The sequence below is a fragment of the Narcine bancroftii genome, chromosome 6, assembly GCF_036971445.1.
Source record: "Narcine bancroftii isolate sNarBan1 chromosome 6, sNarBan1.hap1, whole genome shotgun sequence".
Lineage (NCBI taxonomy): Eukaryota > Metazoa > Chordata > Chondrichthyes > Torpediniformes > Narcinidae > Narcine > Narcine bancroftii.
The window spans coordinates 22,106,146-22,128,365 of NC_091474.1; the positions used below are offsets into that span (position 1 = coordinate 22,106,146).

General features: G+C 43.4%; 1 protein-coding gene across 2 annotated transcripts in view; it reads right to left on the bottom strand.

Annotated features, from left to right (window-relative positions):
- Positions 1-19,774, bottom strand: part of LOC138735794 (protein phosphatase 1 regulatory inhibitor subunit 16B-like) — a 139,100-nt gene extending 119,326 nt beyond the window's left edge. Inside the window, exon 1 of one of the 2 annotated variants that reach the window (XM_069884223.1) lies at positions 19,551-19,774. The gene's annotated coding sequence lies outside the window, so the exon portion shown is untranslated. Of the gene's footprint in view, positions 1-3,578; positions 3,678-19,550 lie in introns of those variants that run through there. The other variant, XM_069884224.1, reaches the window with a different exon arrangement.
- Positions 19,775-22,220: the final 2,446 nt, after the last annotated feature.

Consider the following 22,220-nt stretch of genomic DNA (forward strand, 5'->3'; position numbering starts at 1 on the left):
GTAGGCTGATATCGCCTCAAACCGTGCATCTTGGCGCCTCACAGTTCGGCGGGCAGCAACCTCCTTTGAGGAAGACCGCAGAGCCCACCTCACTGTCAAAAGACAAAGGAGGAAAAACCCAACATCCAACCCCAACCAACAAATTTTCCCCTGCAACCGTGTCTGCCTGTCCCGCATCGGACCTGTCAGCCACAAACGAGCCTGCAGCTGACGTGGACATTACCCCTCCATAAATCTTCGTCCGCGAAGCCAAGCCAAAGAGAGAAAGAAAACAGCAATGTAATATTACAAAAATTTGCCTATAGTCTGCCACAAGCAGACAACTATTTGCCATTAGTATTAGTATTGCCCAGTCAGAGAAAGAGAAGCAAATGAGAATCCTTTCAAAGGGTCCGTGGATCCACCTGCAGCGCTCCCGCAGCCTCTGCAGTCACACAAGTCTCCAGTTCAGTTCAAACCATTGGCAACCTGAGCTCAGATCAAGACGGTGCCAGCACCCAGAGCCCTTCTTGCGCTCAGCTCCCTCTCGAATCCTGGTCCCAACACCTAGTTCTTTTGCCATTTTCTTCAACGTTTGGCCAATATCAGCAATCTTCTTTTCTCTCTCTAAATGGTGTTCTCAAGAGGCTAAACTGACCATATTTGTGTGCATTTATCCATGAGCAGACCTAATTCACATCTGTATTGTGTGCAAAATAGAACCTTTCACACCTACGCAAGTACAAAAGATTTTTTTCTATTGAAGTGCCTTTGTCATTGAGATACTGTCCCTTTGTCATTGAGATACAATGTATCAGAAATGTATGTCCTTTACTGGCCTAAAGGAACCAGAAAGCTGATGCCAAACCCCCATGACTTAAGGACAAGTGATGAACTATCCAAAATCAACTGAAATTGACAAATGTTAAATTCCTCCTCTTGCTTAGTGAAAATTAATTATCGAAGAAAGGATAACTGGCACAGAAAAAAACCATGCATTTGCGCGGCATTGCATTAGATTTTTGGAATGTCTCAAAACATTTCAGAATTAATTACTTAGAAAGTACAGTGACTGTTGTGTGATAAAAATGCAGCAAGCATTCTGCATCAGTAATGATTCAAGCAACAATAATCAGAATGACTGGATGATTTGTTATTTTCTTTCTCCCTGTAATGCTGATTGACAAGCAGAATTTACAACTTGGTTTTAATTAGTCATGGGATCTGCCAGGCCAGAAATGATGGGGCTTGCGGGGACAACACCTCCCGTCGTGCCTCACATCCTCAATGGGAGAAAAGTGACAAGTGCTTCCACAGCCATGCCTTAATCCTTTGTGAGCATGGAGGGCCGCACAAAAGTCTACAGATGCTGTGATTGTAGTAGAATCACAGAAATGCTGGAGAAACTCAGCAGGTCTCGGAGCGTCCCTAGGAGGTAAAGATAATCGATGAGAGCACACCCATCCCTAACATCCCCCCTGACCTGTCCCATCCTCGGAATGTCATGATTTGTTCAGATCGAAGCGAATTTTGCACCTTCAATACACAATACTGCTGCCACAAAACAACAAATTTTGTGACACGTTTATGACAATAATGGGCAGTACGTTTTGCACAACACTGTTGCAGCACAGCCATCAGGGTTCAAATCCAGCACTGTCTGTAAGGAGTTTGTACGTTCTCCCCATGTCTGTGTGAGTTTCCCCGGTTTCCTCCAACCCTTCAAAGCATGTGGAGTTGTAGGTCAATTGGGTGTAGTTGAGCGGGACGGGCTCATGGGCCAGAAGGGCCTGTTACCGTGCCGAATGTCGAAATTTAAGTTAAAAAAAAATTAACCGGATTCTGATTGGACCTGTTCCATGCTGTCTGGCTCTATGACTCTCCACCTTTGCACCTTGAGCTGTGGTGACCTAGCCTCTGGCAATCTGTCTGAACGTTCTTTCTTGCAATTCACTGCGAAGGTCTGCCTGGTAACAACGATAGGACATTCAGCCGGGTTAACGAAGCTGCTGCACCGAAACTTGGATCCTCAGCTCAAATTGAGGCAAGAGATATTAATGATCCATGGAAAAGATGTCAGCTGGCAGAGTGCAGGTCGCAGTTAATATGTACTACAAGCAGGGTTTAATTGCAACACTTCTCTGGCAATAGAACTGCTCAAATTAAAGTCCATCATAAAAGTTAAAAAAGATGACAAGTTCCATCAAATCACCAAAACTGTTGTACAGAGGGAGGATCATAACATATCACTGGCACATGAAGAGCTGGAAGTTCCCCGAACCCAGCAACATTTGCTCCCATTTCTGGGGCTAACCCCAGTTCCCTTTTCAAAGCTCTTGCTCAACCTTCTTCCAACAACCTTTGATGCAGTACATTCACATGCACAGATCACACGGGTTTTGAAGAAGTTTCCCCACTTCTCTTTACTAATTTGTTAGAAATCTTTGATCCATTAGTTACCGTATCTCTCTGCTGGCCAGGGTCTGCAATCTGAAACATTAACTCTTATTTCTCTTTCCACATTCGCTGTCTGATATGCTTCCAGCATTGTCCGTTTTCTTTTCTAACCAAAGGAAATAACCTGCTATCAAAGGAAAATGTACCTCCCTACTTCATCAAAACTCTTTATAATTCTATGACATTCACTGTTCTGAAGATAATCAGAGCAGCTTCTCAAGACGTATATCAAATTCAGCTTAAACAGTGGCAAACCTGAAGAGCAGTCAGTTTGTAGCAGCAGTGATCCAGAAGCCCTGAGACAAGAGCTCAAATCTCTCCACTGCAGATGGATCATTTAAATTGAAGTAATTACTTTTTTAAAAATGTAATTTAGCGATACAGCACAGTAACAGGTCCTCCGGCCCGCAACTTCACATTGTCCAAATACACCCATGTGACCAATTAACCTATTAACACTGTCCTTCCTTGGAGGAAACCGGAGCACCCAGAGGAAAACCACGCAGAAACAGGGAGAACGCTTTGACAGACAGCATCAGATTCGAACCTGGGTTGCTGCCACTGTAACAGCGTTATGCTAACTGTTACGCTCTCCACGCTGCCCCAATAAACAGCTCCCATAGAGCCATACGGTAGGGAAACAGGCCTTTCAGTCCAGCATTTACAGGATGAACATTCTACCTCTCCATACCAGTCTCATTTATTTGGTCTATAGCCTTCTGTGCCTTGGCAATTCATGTACTTTCCTCAACAATTCTCAATGTGAATGGTGACTATGAAGTTTCCAGCTAAGTCAGACAAAATCCATTTGGTTGACACATGACTTTGAATGAAGGGAGCCATCCTTACCTGTCCAGAACTCTACTAACCCCAGATTCACAGCAGTACAGTTGATTCTGAATTGTTCACTGGAATGGCTTGACCACACAGTGCTAAGGAGAATCAGGAAGGGCGTGAAGTACTAGGCTAGTCACCGACATTCACCCTCACTTGTTGAATACTAAAGAAAAGACCATTTTTTATGACATACTAGTTCAGGTGAGACAGTTGTTCTAAACTTCAGAAATCACACAGTAAAGAGTTAATTGGAGAATGCAAATAAAACTGGGAAACAAAATAGTCAGATAAAAGTGGCCTCTCACCGTTTATCAATCAAGGTTAAGCTGGAGGAGTGCAATTCATTTTGATAGAGAGCAACATTTTACAGGTCTGTGCAACTTTACATCAGTTCAGCAGTTAGCGCCCCATTTTACCCCTGACATTTCCTGTTCGGAAGCACCCGAGATTACAGTCTGACAAGCTACTTCCTCTGTTCACACGTCACCGGCTCTGAGTTTCCATTAGGTGTTCTGAGCAACGAACGGAAGCTGAGATCCTGGAGTCTTACTTCAGGATAATCCGAGAAATGCACACCACGAGGCTAAAATTGCACAAAATATAATCTCAACTGGCTTGATTCGAGTTTTCCCAATTTGAAATACATTGATTTTTTTTGGTTAATTCCGCTTTTAACAAGTGTTACTGGGTACACAAACCAGTTTGCTCTTCCTTATATTTTAAGGGTTTAATCATTACACTGGACAACAAATTTTTTCCAAAAGGTTTGATTCCTTAAAAAAATATTGGAAATAATGATGAATACAAAGATAATTTTAGATTTGCTGTATCATGTAGGAAGTTGGAGAAACAATGAATTAAGCTTTTACTGAATTTAGTATGTTTTATTGCATATTGATGCTGACACATATATAGCGTTAGTTCAACTGACCTAAAAATGTTTTCCCGCTGATTTTCATTTGTACCCAGCATCTGATGCCTTTCATGTCAGTGTCCAACAATGGTCGGCCAGCATTCAAGTTGCCCTGATACCACTTTTCCATGGTCGCAATGACCTGGTGAAACCCTTCACCATGTACGTTATTGACTGCAACAAGATCAGCAGGGAAGAAGTCCAAGTGCGAATGCAGAAAATTAATTTTAAGTGACATGTTGCACTTTATGGTTTTGTATGCTTGAAGCATGTTAAAAATATGACAGAAAAATCACAAAGGGTTATATCTAAAAAAAAACTATGTGGTAGGAAAGTTTTGTGGGATTTATAACAAAAAGGGTTATATCTAAAAAAAAGTATGTGATAGGAAAGTTTTACGGGGATTTTCGTGATCAGAAGCTTAAAATCCATAAAATACCCCAAAAAGTGTTCAGGAAGCAAAATCTTCATAATCCAGTGTTATAACAGAATTTGTATGTCCTCTGGGATTGTGAAGGTCCAGTACATCTCTGAAGAGGAGAGGGAATTTCCAGTTTAACCTTTCGCTGGGAACTGAGAGTCTCTGGATGGGTGGTAGTGAGATGTTAGGAGACCACAGGGAGTGGTGGCTGAGATACGGAGGCCAATGTACAGGGAGTTGGAAAACAAACAATCTGCTAGAGGAACTCAGCAGGTTCAGAAGCATTAGTTGGGGGAAAGGTGTTGATGACAGCTCAGGTCAAAACTGTTCATCATGACTGATCGTGGAGAGGGGAGATGGATAGTACAAGGTTGGAAAGGTTGTGACAGGGATCAGTAAGGAGTTCGATGAACCACGGAGGGGTGATGAGATACAGATGCTTGAGTCTGGGGTTGGCTGGAGAAACCCTACGTGTCAGGGGAAGGAAAAGAATCATCAACATTATAGGTTGGAACCATTCATCAAGACTTAAAGGACGCTGAGGAATGACGGACAGATGAGGAGAGTGAGGGGTGGAGTTGGGAGACAGAAGCAGGTGATCCGTAACCACAAGAAGCTGGATAAGGCAGGCTCAGCAATCCAAAGCCTCCAATTAGCTCGATGCAATGGGGTTCATCAAGGAGCCTGAGGCAAGAAACTGTTTTTAAGGCTGTTGGTCTACGCTCTCACATACTTAAGCCTTCTCCCCGTTGGGAGAAAAGTGTGTATCTGGACACGGAGGGACTTTCAGAAGATGTTGGCTGCCGGGAGAAAAGAGAGAAGGGAGGTTTGTATTTGTCCTGAGCTGCATTCTTTGCCTTCCGTAGCTTCTCCATTCTTGAGCAGAGCAGCTCCTGTATCATGCTGCAAGTCTGCTTTTGATGGGGCACCTGAAGAAGTTATTGAGGGACACTGAACACAAACTGAAATTGTTGGGGCGATGAGGTGGAAGTAGAAGTGATCTTCTCAGGTGTAAGTGCTCAGAAAAGCACCCATTTGGAGATCTTACAACTACTTTGCCTTTGTACCTCCATTCACATTTCCAGATAAATGTGTGGGTGAAAAGGTACAGCTTGTCTTTACGCAGATAAAAAGTTGCCATAAATGTCACTATTTGTCAATAGGGCCACACACTGCTGTCTGAGTGCACTTCTTTGAATTAAGCAAACATAAAACCCTTAAAAATATTAAAAGATGCTTGGTACAAAAGCTTCCATTGGAACTATTGTGCACTCTTGAGTCTCGTCACAGCTGTCAGTGTTTTACACTGTAAATGCAACCCATAACAACAGGACTTCTGCTCCTTTAAAACAAGTATTTAAAAAGCAAAACAGAATGTTTTAAAAGGGACAAAGGTGCCAAGCCATTCACACTTCTCAGTATTCTGCAATAAGGCTCCTAAATCAGGGCTGCATTATTATCAACAAGGTGGGGCCGATGATGACAGACTTACCAGACTGAGTGGCAACACAGCGCTGTTACAAGTCCACAAATCTATGAGTGTGGTCCGATTTCATACACATAACATAATCCGGAGTCAAGTGATGGAGAAGCAGTGTGAGGCATGCAGGGAAATCTAGGAACTTAACAGCCAAGGTTCTGGGGCTAGTGATTTTCAAACTTTTTCTTTCCACTTACAAACCACCTTAAATAATCTATGCCATGGGGGCTCTGTGATTAGTAAGGGATTACTTAAGGTGGTCTGTGAGTGGGAAAAAAAAGTTTGAAAACCGCTGTTTTAATCGTACCTCATTGACTCTTTATGAGCATGGTTTCAGAACTAAAGGAAATGAGCTCATGGCAATTTTTCTCAAGCAAAATATTTCAGTACCAATTGGGTATAGAGTAGTGGTTCTTAACCTTCCCTTCCCACTCACAGACCACCTTAAGCAATTCCTTGCTAGTCACAGAGAACCTATGGCATAGGGATTACTTAAAGTGGTCTGTGAGTGGAAAGAAAAAGTTTGAAAACCTCTGTTCGAGAGTCGTGAAATTACTGAAAGAATAAAGAGTTTATTGTCATGTACACAAGTACATAAAATTCTTGCTTGCTGCAGTTACATAGGTATGTAAATGACATTAATAAACAATATGTAGCAACTAAGTTAATATACGTGAAAGAACAAGAGATAATAAAAATGTAAAAGGTTAGATACTGGTAATGAAGGTTATGGCATTTCATTTGAAATAGAGGCAAATTTTAATGGCTTCAGAACTTCTTTGAGTGATTTTCACTTATTTGACTATTTATCCATACCGTTCTCCACAGACTGGCATCTACATTAGAACTGCAGAGTGGCTCCAGCAAATTTAATTTAATTTAGACATACAGCACGGGAACAGGCCCTTCTGGCCCACAAGCCACTGCCGCCTAAGTACCCCAATTAACCTACGACCCCACTCTGTTTTGAATGGTGGGAGGAATCCGCAGCACCCAGAGGAAACCCACGCAGACACGGAGAGAACGTACAAACACCTTACAGATGGCGCTGGATTTGAACTCGGGCCACTGGTGCAGTAATAGCATTGCGCTAACTGTGAAAATTGCAAGATCGTCAACAAATGTTTGCTGGATGACTTATAATTAAGTAATCATTTTTATCTTATTTTCTCATCCTTCCATCGCCTTGTGAATCCAAGCCCTCCTGCAAGATCTGTTAGTTCCTCTGGTTCTTGATTATCCTTTAGCTCTCTACCAATGGCAGTCAAGGCCTTAAGCTCCATAATTCCCTCCCCAAACTTAACTGCCCAACTTTGAGATGGTGCTTAAAACTTATCTCTTTGATTGTCTTCAGTATATGCACATTTCTTCACGGGCTCCAGTGTCAACTTGTGTTTGATAAGGGTCCCAGGGACATTTTACTACATTAACAACTATACACATGATTTTATTGCAAGATCAAGAAAGTACCATAGAAACTCATGTAATAGTTGAGTTTTTTGGACCAATTTTTCGGGTCAAATTTGGGAAGGTTGACTTTTATACAGTCATACTTTTGACCACAGTGAGTACCTGTGTCATTCAAGGTGTTGGGAGCTCAGATAGCTGGGACTGTTTCGTAAGTCCACATTCGGGATGTCGGGAACTTGACTGTGAGGGTGGCTGGGGCCTAGGAGAGAGTCTGTGGCTGGGATTTTGAGAGCTCAGATGGTCAGACGGTTGGGGTGAGTGACTGTGGTTGGGGCATCAGGACCTTGAATGGGTGGGGACCCGGAGCTTCAAAGAGAGTCTATGGCTGGGACGTTAGGAGCTTGGATGGGTGGATGGCCAGGGTGATGATCCGTAGTCAGGTGTTGGATGCTCGGATGGGCGGGAGCTAGGGCAAAGATCTGTGGTCAGAGCATTGGGAGCTCAGATGGGCAGGCAGTCGGGGTGAGGATCCGCGGTCAGGGCATCAGGAGCTTGGATGGATGGGCAGCCAAGGTGAGAATCCACAGTCAGGGCGTCAGGAGCTCAGATGGTGGGTGGCAGGGGCAAAGATCCTTGGCCGCCACGTCGGGAGCTCAGATAGGCAGGTGGTCAGAGCCAAAAATAGGGGAGTGGGGGTCCTACTACACAGGATCGACTGTTACATGAGTATATATGGTATTGCTCCCTCCCTGCTGCCTCGATTTTCTAATGTAACTTAATTTTTCCCCCACAATCACCTATTCTTCCAGTCAGGAAGTGTTAAAGAGTTGCTCAAGAGTTCCTTTTGCTTTGAGTTAAAGAGTACTCATCTTATCCTTGGCACTTCTCTGAGTGAACAGCAAGTTATTAGTTAAACTTTACATCCTACCAGAACGATACGTGAGGTAATTTAAAATAGTGACGCTCAACCTGAAAATACTAACAAATCAATGGTTCTATAAGTGCACGGGCAACCTTTGGGGGAAGTCAAAAAAGTGTATGAGAGAGAGGAAAAGGGTAGAAGGATGTGACAATCCAAGGATATAAGGGAAGAATAAACACCGGCACAGGCTGGTTGGGTCAAGAAGGCAGCTTGGATGTTGTAATGCCTCGTATATAAAAACAAGCATTCACATCTCACCAGTTCTTTTTCACCTTCCCACGACTACAGGTCACGATACCCTAGAGAGGATGTTGGAAGTGAACGCAGCCTTGGTTCCTGGTGCAGCCCGTTGAAGTCTTTGTTTCAGTTTAGACTGTCAGAAAACGTTAGCCAATTAGGAAGGTTGACCCATATTCCTGTTTCCTCTGAAATACTTGGAAGCATTCTTTTAACTGATGGCCGGTTGGACCAATGAGTCACTGTCCTCCTGCATTCAGTGAACGTAAATGCCAAGAACAATCCCATTTCCTCCAAAAAACATCAGCTCCTTGCTCGCTCTGAAGTGCCTGACTTTTTCTTCAAGTGATCAAGTTTTTCTGCTGTGCCACACAATATTGTTTTTTAATTCAGCATTTTCCAACCAAACTTTTGCAGTACCTAAGAAAAAGTGGATGGTTTCAAAAGTTTAATATTTACTTCCTGAAGGTACTGGCTAATATTGGATGCATGAACTCTCTGACGACATCTCCTTTTGATCTCGAATATCTGTTAATGAATAAGAACCATAGAACCGTAGGAATTTACAGCACAGAAACAGGCCTCTTCGGCCCTTCTAGTCTGTGCTGAACCATTTTTCTGCCGAGTCCCACTGACCTGCACCCAGTCCAATGCCCTCCATATCTCTCCCATCCACGGACCTGTCCAAATTCTTCGTAAGTGTTAAAATTGAGCCCGCATTCACCTCTTCAGCTGGCAGCTCGTTCCACACTCCCATCACTCTTTGTGTGAAGAAGTTCCCCCTTATGTTTCATCTAAATTTTACCCCTTTCATCCTTAACCTCTAGTTTGTATCTCAACTAAAAAAAAGCCTACCTATATTTTACTCTGTCTATCCCCCTCATAATTTTAAATACCTCTGCCAAATCTACCCTCATTGTTCTACACTCCAGGGAATAAAGTCCTGACCTGTTTAACCTTTACCTGTAACTCAGTTCCTAATCTTTGAACCTTGGAAAGCAATATACTTTTGTCTCAGCCTGTTTTCAACCACTTGGGCAATAGGTATTTCCTTAGAAGGGACACACAGATGAGGTACAAAATGTCCTGCTGATCTTTGATCTCCTGACCCTGCACATGCCAAAATAATATCACCATGGAGATAAGAACTTAGCTTGTTCTAGATTTCATTATAACAGGATATTAGCGAGAGAGAGAGAGAGAGAGAGAGAGAGAGAGAGAGAGAGAGAGAGAGAGAGAGAGAGAGAGAAGAGAGAGAGAGAATAAGGCACGCGTGTTAAAGCCCCATCCTTTGCTCATTTTACCAATAATGAGCACAAATTTCCTCTTGGCATCTGTCTCCAAATCATTCCAGGGTTAGAAAGATGGATTACAAGGCAAACAATGCCTTGACACATCAAAGACCTCCCACCATCTCGGTAGACAACATTAGTCAGGAATATGAAGGAATACTCTTCCCCGACCTGGATGATGGCAGCGTCAGTTTGCTCAAGCACCTTAACGCTATCCAGAACAAAGCAGACAGTTTTAAAGACACCCCATTCATCAGAGTAAGTATTTACTTCTCCACCAATAGTACACTAAGCAGTGATGTGGACCATTTCCAAAATATACAGCAGGAGCTTGCCAAGACCCGAGCAACATCTTCTCAACCTGCTCCCTTTACCACAAATAAGAACAAGGGCTGTAAACAGATAAGAACACCTCCAGTGGCAGGATTCTTTTTATGTCACAAATCATCCTAACTGGGTGTTCATTCATTGTTGCTCATTCTTAATTCTGGGACAGTCTTTATTCTGACATCTTCCTGCTGTTTGCTTATTTCTGGAAGAAGGGCTCAGGCCTAAAACATTGGTCATATACCCTTACATATGCTGCGAGACCAGCTGAGTTCCTCCAGTGTTTCTATGTCTTTTTACTTAATTCTGGGACTAACTGCCCAATAGCATTGGTTCATCACAGTGGGCAATTAAGGATGGACAATAAATGAGTTTTGACTTCAACATCCTGTGACCCAATAATAAAGTAACTCCAATCGTGGAGAACAGCCCTGTCATTCTTCTCTGCTTGCTCCCAGTGTCCAATAGCTCTTTTATATTTTAATATTCACAGCAATGATCCGATCAATTGCTGCATATCTTTGAATTAGAGCAGCTTACCAATGAGAGCTCAAAGATCCTTGGAGTTCACTTAACTAGTGATCTATCATGGGCACACATCTCCTCACTTGTCAGGAAGGCGCAATGGCAACTGCACTTCCTGAGAAGACTAAAGCAGGCAAGGCTAAGGGCCACCATCATATCAATCTTCTACAGGAACTCTAAAAGAGAGCGACCTGGTTAGCTGCACAGCGTGGTATGGTTGCTGTAGAGAAATGGATCAGCGGTCAATCCACAGGCAGCGAGAATGCTGAACGACCAAAGTCGTGTTAGTCTAACACTAACCGCCTTAGACTGTCATATTTCTTGAAGCAATATTTATATATTTATTTGAATATCTGAATATTTGTCCTGCATTTGCATTGTTCGTCTGTGCGTGTGAGTGTGTGTGTTGTATCTGGTTGTGTGTCTATGTGTTTTGCACTGAGGACCGGAGAACACTGTTTCATCAGGTTGTACATGACTTGACAATCTCTGGTTAGGATTCCCAGTGGTTTCCATAGTATTTAGAATAGGAGTATGCAGGCTTCATGATCTCCACCCCTATTCTAACCTGACAGAGTTTATGACTTCAGAGAAGTACATGAAATTATGAGGGGCTTAGAAAGAGTGGACAGCCAGCACTTTTACTTCAGGCTGACAATAGGAAATACCAAAGGACATCTGTTTAAGGTGAGTGGGGGAAAGTTAAGGAGAGACATCAGAGGTAAGGCCTTTTAACTCAGAGAGTGGTGGGTGCCTGGAATGCATTGCATGGGGTGGTGTTTTTTTTACTCAGAGAATGGTGGGAATGCATTGCCTTAGGTGGTGGTGGAGGCTGGTACAATAGGGACTCTTAGATAGGCACATGGGTGTAAGAAAAATAGAGGGTTATGAGTGTGAGGTGGGGGAAAATGGGATTGTTGGGAATAGATGTCAGCACAACATCATGAGCTGAAGAGCCCGCACTGTGTTGCGATGTTCTATGCTCTATATGAAAGTAGACTCCTGGACATGTTTATGGGGAGGAGACTGCAGGAATTTCCAGCAATACATTGCTATTCTCACCCAATCTTCAACTTCAAACAAAACATATACTGTACACCTCAGTTTCTGGTTCTTGACCTTCCATTGCATCTTTTTTTTTCAGATTTCAGATTTATTGTCCGAGTACATACATGATGTCACATACAACCCTGAGATTATTTTTCCATTGGGTGAGGCAGAATTACCACTTAATGGTAGTGCAAAAATAAAACTGTACACAATATATATATGGAAACAAATAGAGAAATGTAAACAAACTGTCTGTGCAATACAGAGAAGAATAAAAAGCAATGAAGTGCAAAAGTAAGAGTCCCTGATTGAGTTTGTCGTTGAGGAGTCTGATGGTGGAGGGGTAGCAGCTGTTCCCGAACCTGGTGGTGCGAGTCTTGTAGCACCTATACATCTTTGCTGATGGCAGCAGTGAGAACAGAGCGTGCGCTGGGCCCTTGATGTTTGCTGCTGCTCTCCACGGCAATGTTCCATGTAGATGTGGAGAGGGTTTTGCTGTGACATCCTCATCTATGCTCCAGTGGGAGGAGACTGTAACCCTGTTTTACCTTCCCTCTTGCTCCCCATCCAATCCAAGTTCCCAAAGAATATTTGGGGCCATGGAGGGAAAGGATGAGTTCATTCAGATGATTACATTAGAATGAAAAATAAAACCAGACAGTCATCACTGATGTAATTTAATTTACAGGCAGCATTGTTTTGCTGAGTATTCCCCAATGGCCAAGTGAGGACAATGATTTACATTATTGAAATATGCTCCATGTTAAATCTTTTTCCAAATGAAGAAAACATTCACTGAAACACACTGTCTTGAGGTTTATTAAGGACTTTGCCTCTGTGCCCAGGCTTCTGCCCTTACTTGTGATAACACTGGATTAACCTATGTGATTAACTATCTTCAAGTCAAGTTTATTGTCCTCTGATAGTACAACCTGACGAAACTGCGTTCTCCCGTCCTCGGTGCAAAACATGCAGACACACAACCAGATATAATGCACATGCAGAAAAGCAACACATAATACAGGACAAGTATTTCATCCATGCAAATAAATAAATGAATATGAGAGTCTCACATGCTTAGTGTGAGCACTTTGTTTGGTCACTCAGCCTTCTCACTGCCCGTGGGAAATGCACACACATGAGCTGTTGAAGGAACTCAACAGGTCAGGCAGCATCCATGGGTAGAATTGGGACAGTCGAGGTTTCAGGTCAGGACTCTTTATCAAGATTAAGGTGACAAGGAGGTTGTATTAGGTATATATAAGAGGAAGAAGAAAGCAGCCAATATCATAAAGGGGCTCCACCACTCTGGTCGCAATCTCTTCTCACTGCTCCCTTTGGACAGAAAGTAGAGAAATCTGAAAACCAGCATGTCCTGGTACAAGAACAATTTCTTTCCAATAGCAATCATATTCTTGAACCTCTCTTAGTACCTGTGGACTGTCTGCACATCACCTCTTTGCACGAGTTTACTATTATAATTTTTCTTTATAAGTATCTCTTCAGCAAGTACGAATTTTCGGGGATAGGTGCATTGTATAATATGTATGGTAATTAGCATTATTTATGTAATTTATGGTAATAAGCATTATTTATCATGATCATCCCAGGCACAATCCCAGAGCTATCTATAAATTTGCCGATAACACCATGGTTGTCGGCAGAATCACAAATGACAACGAGGAAGCATACAGGAGGGAGATAGATCAGCTCCTTGAATGGTGTCAAAGCTACAGATAACATTGCAGATTTATTGTCAGAGTACATACATGACATAACATACAACCCTGAGATTCCTGTTCCTGTGGGTCAGGCAGAATTACCACTTATGGGTAGTGCAAAAAAAAAACTGTACACAATGTACACATGCAAACAAATAAAGAACTGGAAACAGATAATGAATGTAACAAACTGTGCAATACAGAGAGAATTTTAAAAAATCAATAAAGTGCAAAAGTAAGAGTCCTTAAATGAGTCCCTGATTGAATTTATTGTAGAGTCTGATGGTGGAGGGGTGGCAGCTGTTCCTGAACCTGGTGGTACGAGTCTTGTGGCACCTATACCTCTTTCCTGATGGCAGTAGCGAGAACCGAGCGTGCGCTGGGTGGTATGGATCCTCGATGATTGCTGCTGTTCTCCAATGGCAACATTCCCTATAGATGGTCTCGATAGTGGGGTGGGCTTTGCCTGTAAAATCCTGGGCTGTGTCCACTATCTTTTGGAGGGTTTTGAGCTCAGAAGTATTGGTGTCCCATAGCAGACCGTGATGTAGTCAGTCAGCACACTTACCACCACACATCTGTAGAAATTTGCCTGTGTTTCTGGTGTCATACCAATAACCTTGCATTCAACATTAGCAAAACCAAGCAGATGATTGTTGACTTCAGGAGGATGTCATTGTGAGTGCTAGTGCTAATTTGGACCACTGGGGTGGGGGGGGGGTGGGGGTCAGAGACTAGTTTTTAGCATCTTGGGTTGGATTCAAGATGGATGCCTCCACACAATCCTGATTGAGTTCTGCTTTAGTTAATAAATATAGTTGTTTTAAAAGAACCCAAGTTTCTTTATTACAATAAAAGAAACATCACATGGTATTAGGAGTGGAAAAAACGCCAGGAGTGTACAGGGTGTGAATCAATCCTTATCAGCAGAGATATGGAAAGTGTGAAGACTCCTGATGCTGTAAATTGGACTTCACAAGTGGAGGCTGCTGAAACAAAGATTCATGCTGTACTTGCCAAGCTATTGGACTCGATAGCAAATCTGAGGTATGGAAAATTGCAATGCCACTTACAGTGTTGGGTCCTCAAGCACTAGAAGTTTTCAATACATTTGTTTTTGCAAAGCCAGAAGACTAGGGCAAGTTCCACATGGTTATCAAGATGCTGTTCACCAAAGAACACTGTTCACCAAAGAAAAATGAAACATTCGAGAGGTACTTGTTTCGCTTGTGCACGCAGCTGCAGGGACAGAGCTTTGATACATTTTTAATGGATGAAATTAAAAGCAAAAAAGTGCAATATTGGATCACTGCAAGATTCAATGAACCATGATCAAACTGTGTTTTGGATTAATGATAAGAAAGTGAGAGAAAGGTTGCTGCAAGAGACAGAGCTAACCTGAGCTGGAGCTGTGAAGATATTCCACACCAGTGCTCTTCAGCACGTGAAAAAGTTCAGCCATAGAAAATGAAGGCATAGCCATAGCCACAGTGTGCGTCCACACACAAAATCAAAAAAATGAGACACAGGAAACAACAAAAAGATGAAGAGTCATTAAATTGCAAACGATATGGCACTAAACATGCACCAAAACAATGCCCATCTTATGGAAAACTCTGTAATAAGTGCAGAGGGCAAAATCATTGTGCAAAGCAATGTTTTTACAAAGGGAAACAAAATAGAAGTAAAAGTGTCTACACTATAGAAGATACTGAACGCACTATAGAAGACATTGCTCTCAGTGGGCATGGTAGTGCAGAAAGATTACAAAGCAACAGATAGTGAACAGCCAAACATGAACAGAGTTGAGCAGGATAAGTGGACTGTGGCATGACATACAAATGGAACAAATATTCCTTTCAAGCTGGACACAGATGCAAAGGTCAATTTGATCTGTGAGAACATCAGTACAGTCAGAGGACATGAACAGGTCCTCATCAAAGACTCAGCAGTAGAGAGGGTCAAGAACTTCAAATTCCTGGATGTCAAGGTCTCCAAGAGCTTCCATGTTGATACAATCATGAAGAAGACTCGATAGTGGCTATACTTTGTGAGGAGATTCAGTATGTCACCAAGACACTCTAAACCTTTTACAGGTGAAGAGGATTCTGGCTTGTTACATTACTATCTGGTCGGAAGATGCCAACACTCAGGACAAGAAAAAACTCCACAGGGTTATTAACTCGCCCTGCGACATCACAGGCACCAGACTTCACTCCACTGAGGACAACTACAAGAGGGGATGTCTTAAGAAAGCAAAGTTTATCCCCAAGGATCCCCGCCACCCAGACCCTCTTCACTCAGCTACCATCAGGAAAAATGTACAGGAGCCTGAAGATGAGCACTCAACAGCACAAGGACATTTCTGCCATCAGATTCCTGAATGAACAATGAACCTCAGACACTGCCTCACTTTGATGTTTTTCTTGCACTTTTTAAAATTTATTTTGTAAGGTAGTTTATATAAATGTTTGGATTGTGATAAACAACAAATTCATGATGTGTTTATGAAAATAAATTTTGATTCTGATTCTTCTCCTTTCATTTGATTGACCACGCCTAGTAAAGTTGAACCATAATTAAGTCAAAGCAGTAAGATTGTTTTTCATTCATTTATTCCTGGGAAGGCTAGTGTTTAATGCTTTTTCCTAATTTCCCAAATGAAAGCAATGGTGAGCTGTCAAATTGTGGTACTGCAATCTTTCTAGAGAACGAATTTGCATAGTGCTGTTGTGCAGGAAGTTCAAGGAGCATGGCCAGGATGGCGATGTATTTCTCAATCAGTATAGTTTGTGACTAGGAGAGGAATTTGCAGATGATGGTGTGTCTGAATATCTTTCAGCATGAAGGTGGAGTCATCTATATAAAATTATACTTTTTCTTTTAAAGCATGGTTGACGTAGTGGTAGCGCCACACTGTTACAGAGCCAGTGATCAGTACCAGGGTTCAGATCCCGTACTGTCTGTAAGGAGTTTGTACATTCTCCCCATCTGTGGGTGGGTTTTCCCTAGAGGCTCCAGTTTCCTCCCATTGATCAAAACATACTGGGGTAGTTCGCCAATTGGGAGACAGGGGCTTGTGGGCTGAAAGACCTGTTACTGTGCTATAATTTTAATTTAAATTTAACATTAAAATTTAAAAATGTGGAAAAAAAGAGTACAATAAAAATAAATTACTGGCTGGAAGATAGGGATAACTAAATAGTGGTAGTGCTTGATTCCTTGTTACAGCCAGCTTCCAACCTGCATCTAAACATTCCACACTGTAAGCTCAAGGTCATCCAAAGCGAAATCTGACATTTCGACAACGTGCGAAGGTGAGATACAACCTCACAATCTTGCACATCAGGGCCACTCTTTCAAAGGGCCACCAATTAATGGAGCCTCGGTGGCTGAAGGCTTCCTGATTGTGTCAGAGGTTTGGATCTGGAGCTCGGGCTGCCGATGACTTGAACAGGAGGCCGTGCGGCTATGGGAGGGCTGGAGGAAAATCCACAGACACTCAGTGCCTCAGAAGTGACTCTCCTTTTGCTTCTTCCTCCTCTTGTCAAGGGCGCTGGGCAATGGTCATGGTGACTCTTTGTTTGCCCTACAGCAGCTGAGTTGGAGTAATTTCAAATCACAAAGTGCATAAAAAGTAGCTTTCTCGATCAGTGAATTGAAGTAGGTTGAGAAAGCAGCCCACTTTCGATATCGTTTGGTGCATTAAGAAAGGTTTAATTGGTTATCTTGGTGTTAAGGGGTCTTCAGGGAACTGATCGTAATATGATGAGCTTAAGAAGAATTGACAATGATTTAGCTCAACCTGAGACCACGTCTTAAATATGAATAAAACAAACTACGAGGTGTGAATTGGTATTGATAGATTGGGAAATTGCATTAGGTGGCATGACGATAAACAAACAATCACTAATATTTAAAGAACTGGAACCAATAAAAGAATGATCACCCAACTGACCTGACAAAGGAAATTAAAGGTAAAGATGGACCAAAGGAAAATATGTAAAATGCTGTGAGAAAAGCAGTAAATGTAACAACTGGAAAAACGTCAGAAATCCACAAAGGAAGATACAGAAACTGCTAAGGAACAGGAGAGCAGAATAGAGGAATGAGCAACACACACACACTCAGGCAAGTGTGTATGTGTGTGTGTGTGTGTGTGTGTGTGTGTGTGTGTGTGTGTGTGTGTGTGTGTGTGTGTGTGTGTGTGTGTGTGTGTGTGTGTGTGTGTGTGTGTGTGTGTAAATAGAAGTTTACCTGGGTTCATAAATGGAAAAAAAATATTAGCGAAAGTCAATGTGGACTCCTCACAGATCAAGACAGGAAAAATTATATTGGGGAATAAGGGAAAATTCAACCAATTTCAACTAATTTTTGCGCCTGACTGAAAGGAAGAAGACGCAGAAAGCATCCTATAAATAGTAGTGTACAACACAGTCTGGAGTGAAGGAGGAGCTGAAAGAAAAAAACATTAGAGGAAAAAAATAGAGAATATACTGGGACAGAAATGTGTTGAATTCATATGAGAGTCGATTGCTATTTATACAAATAAAGTGCACAGATATGCCAAAGTTCTTACATGCTGCAGTGATACAGGTCCATAAGATACAACAACTATAATGGCATGAATTAAATGACCACAATATACCAAGAGAGAAAAATAGAAAATAAATATAAAAGGATAGATAAATAAATATTCAGATTCATGAAATGAAATTCCCAGGACAATAGAATGCCCCTTACAGTTTTAAAGAAGGTAAATTCTACGCATTCTACAATGGTTTACATAGACAGGACAAAACATAATTGTAACCAAATTATTTTTTAAAAGCTAGGACAGAGAAAGCAGGAAACAACAGACCATGTTGACAGCAAGAAAATGCTGGAAGAAATGGCACCGGGGCACTTAGAAAATAATAATGGGATGAAATTCTGTGTGACAGTCCCAGAGGGTTCAGCTTTTGAAACCCAGCCATCATGGGGCAGCAGATCAGAACTAACCAGAGGAGACACATCCAGTTATGTGAACTTTTGAATGAGATATTGGAGACCTTACTCTATCCCACCCATCACTAGATTAGTCGAGTGAAGGTGAGCAGACAAGAAGTCTTTAATTCTCTAAAGTAAGTGAAGAACTTAGGCTCAAAGAACACCTTATGTAGAATTGATCCCCATAAGGGCTTACAAATGATTTTGCTTGTGCATCAATTTAAACTGAGGAGAGACAGTGGCAAGTCACTTCAATGTTCCTCTTGTCAAGGAATGGGGTGGGGGGAGGGGGGGGGGAAATAACCAGGTTTCCTATTTCTTATCAGTATCCTGTGGGTCTTCCTGTAAAGTGGTGCCCAGATAAAGAAAAGGGCTGGAGACCGCTTGAAGCCCCTGAATGCTGAATTGCCCGACGGTCTCGGGTGGCTGATATAAAAGGGGTTCCTAATAATATGACAGTTCATTCCATGGACGTTTATTACAATGTATGGATGCACTGAACTTTTTCCTGCTGCAGATACACCAAAAATAGTATAAATTTAATTATCACAATGTGACAGGAGACAAAAAATATATAAGGATAGATAAGTATTGACAGTTGCAGTTTAGGGCAAAAGGAGTGATGTTTCAGTAAATGCAGGTGGTCTCTGAGTGGGTGAAGGTAGGGTGAGGTTCAAGAGCTCTTGGGGAGGGGGGGGGGGAGAGATGTCGGTTCTCTGTACCTTCTGCCTGAAGGTAGCTGTCGGAAGGGATTATAACCAAGGTGATGGGGGAACCTCTCAGCTGAGGATTGGAGTAACTTCTCAAGTGCCACTAATCGTTAAAATCTTATTTCTCATACCTAGAAACCCAAATCTCACGCCAAATGACAGTCGGCAGCAAGGTTGACCACACAGCGAGCTGATTTGACGAGGAAATGCGTTGCCAACACCGACACTTTTAATTCCGTTTCATCAAGCGGTCGGGAGACACACGACGAGACATGTTTACCTCCGTGAAATCCAGCAGCCGAGACGATCCGTGCTGGGTTTGCTCATGACCCCCCCGCGACAGCCAGCAGAGAGGGAGGGGGGGGGGGGGCGAGAGCAACAGGCTGGAGTCCGCCACGCCAGGATCATCTGAGACTTCGCCGCCGCCAGGAGCTCGCACCCACCCAGAGAGTGAGGCAGAAGTAATGAATGGGACGGAGGAAGCGCTGCCTTCCGCGTCGTCGGTCCGATGAGGAAGGGAGAGTGGGTTGGACGCTCTGGGTTGCGATGGGCAAACACACACACAAGAGTGGGGGGGGGGGGGGGGCTGAGCGTTGAGCCGGTAGGTGGGGTGAGTCCTTCTCCGATGCGCTGAGCCCGGGGATTGGAAGATCCACTCCCCTTCTGCTGCGAGGGCAACCGAGCGGTTCAGCGGCCGTGGCTGGGGAACTGAGACGTGGCGGGCAACCAGTTGGAAGGGGCTTTGATTTCCTGGAGCATTGCAGCGCGGGGTGAAGGGGCCGAGTTCACGCCAGGGCTTCTTCGGATGGAAGCGAGCCGTGCATCGGTACCCTGCCTGGTCACCCGGCAGTGAATCGTCCACGGTCCTGCCAGGGTGGAGTTGGTCGCCAGAACGGGGTGCCGTGAATTGTTCTGCAGCGGCCGGAGGGAGTGGCGGAGGCGGGGACGGTCTGTATTAAAACAACACATTGAAATGCAAAGAACTCTTGCGGATGCAGCGGCCCCAGTAGCGAAGTTACCTGACTTGAGTTCCTCCCACAGATTGTTTCATTCGGGCACAAGGGATAGGAAAGGTTTGGAGGGATAGGGGCCGAACGCCGGCAAATGGGACTACATCGGCGGGCATGGGCAAGTGGGGCTGAAGGGCCTGTTTCCGCGCTGTTGAGGCTCCCGGTAGGCGGGTTGCACTGAGAGAGAGCGCGGAGGGGCTGCGCTGACCGTCCGTGTGAAACGAGTCGGGGAAGAGCGAGCTCAATATTTCAGAATGGGGGTGGTTCTTGATTCGGCTGGAACCTGGGGCATTTTGTACCGTGGGTTTCAGGGAGGCAGAAATTGCAACGGGAGGGAATTGCATCTGCTGATTAATGAACACCCTGGAGCAAAGAGGAATCTGCCGGAGGAACCCAGCGGGTCGAGGAGCTTCGTTGGGAGAAAAGGAATAGCCGGGGGTTGGGGCCGAAGCCCTTTACCGGATTCCAGCGTCTGCAGCCTCCCGCTATTAACTTTGACTATCCGGGATTTTATTCCTCCGGGGCAAACAAACTGCTGGAATCTGGAGCAAAATAAAAGGTCTGGGAGGAGACCCTTTCCCTCCACAGATGCTGCCCGACTGTCTGAGTTCATTATTTATTTATTTTTGTTCTCAGAATTTATTGTTACAGACAAGTCACGAAATATGTTATTTTACGGCATCACATTTATACAAAGCACCTGACAAATTAAAATAAAAGTCGAATCTCTGGTTCGTTATTCATTCAAGTGGAATTACTATTTCCCCAATACAAGTTATTCTGGAATGAGACCTCACCGATTTAAAATGAGCACTTATTCGCCCATGAGTTTGAGGGGAGGTGAGATACAAACCAGAGGACGTGGGTTAAGGGTGAAAGGTTTAGGGCGAGAGTGTGGAAGGGGCTGCCCGCCGAAGTGGTCAATATTTTTTTTTAAAGAATTTGGACAGGGACATGGATGGATGGGGTATGGAGGACTATATACAGTCGGGGTGCAAGGTCAAAAAGGACTTCTTTGTGTGCTCTATTGTTCTATGGTTCCCCCTCTTCTCTGCCCCAACCCCTTCGGACACACAAGTTGAGGAGATACACTCCAGATTTAAGGAATCTGTTATCAGTCCCCACCCCTTTTGGATGATGCCTTGCACTGCTCAACTGCTTTTTTCTTTAACGCTGCATCCTGCACCTTTGCTTCGATGACGCTATATTCGGCCCTTTTGTTTTATTGTAGTCCGAAGTTTTTATTATTTCTCTAGTTGCTGTACAATGCAGAGGCTGACTTGCCTGGATAGCTGTATTTCAGTGCCTGTGGTCATAAAAAAAATCAATGAAGAATGTTAAACGTTGTAAGATGTAATACTTTCCACTCACTGACTTAAGAGATTCTTTAACTCATGGGACGTTGGCATTCACCTCTCTTACTCCTTGAGAATGTGGTGGTGAGCTCCCTTGGATACTTCCAGTTCCTTTGACAAAGGTTCCCCTAGTCCTAATCCTAGGATGCTATAGGTGCCCTATGGTTAGTAAAAGATTAACTAAGGTAGTATGGTGGGGCGGGGGGAGTTGAGAAATACTTATTTAGACACTGAAGAAATATCTCTCTATTTCCAAGTCAGCTGTTGTCCTTGTCCATTAGCTGCAGTTACCTGTGACCTGATGGACGGTTCACAGTGCACTGGTGAGCAAAATGTTTAGGGTGCCAAAATGATCATCCCACAAATTAGCAGGAAGAGGTTGCTCTACACTAACTCACCATGCCATTTAGAATGAAGTGGATGATTTTCACTGAGCAATTTAATGACCTCCTAATGCAATATTGTGGTAGATGGTTTGTGCCTGACTCAAAGTGGAACACCAGGAGTCCGTGTCATTTAGCATGGAAGCAGATAGATCCATTTTGGTGCCAGCTCCTTCCATCTGCTGGTTCAGGGAAGGACTCC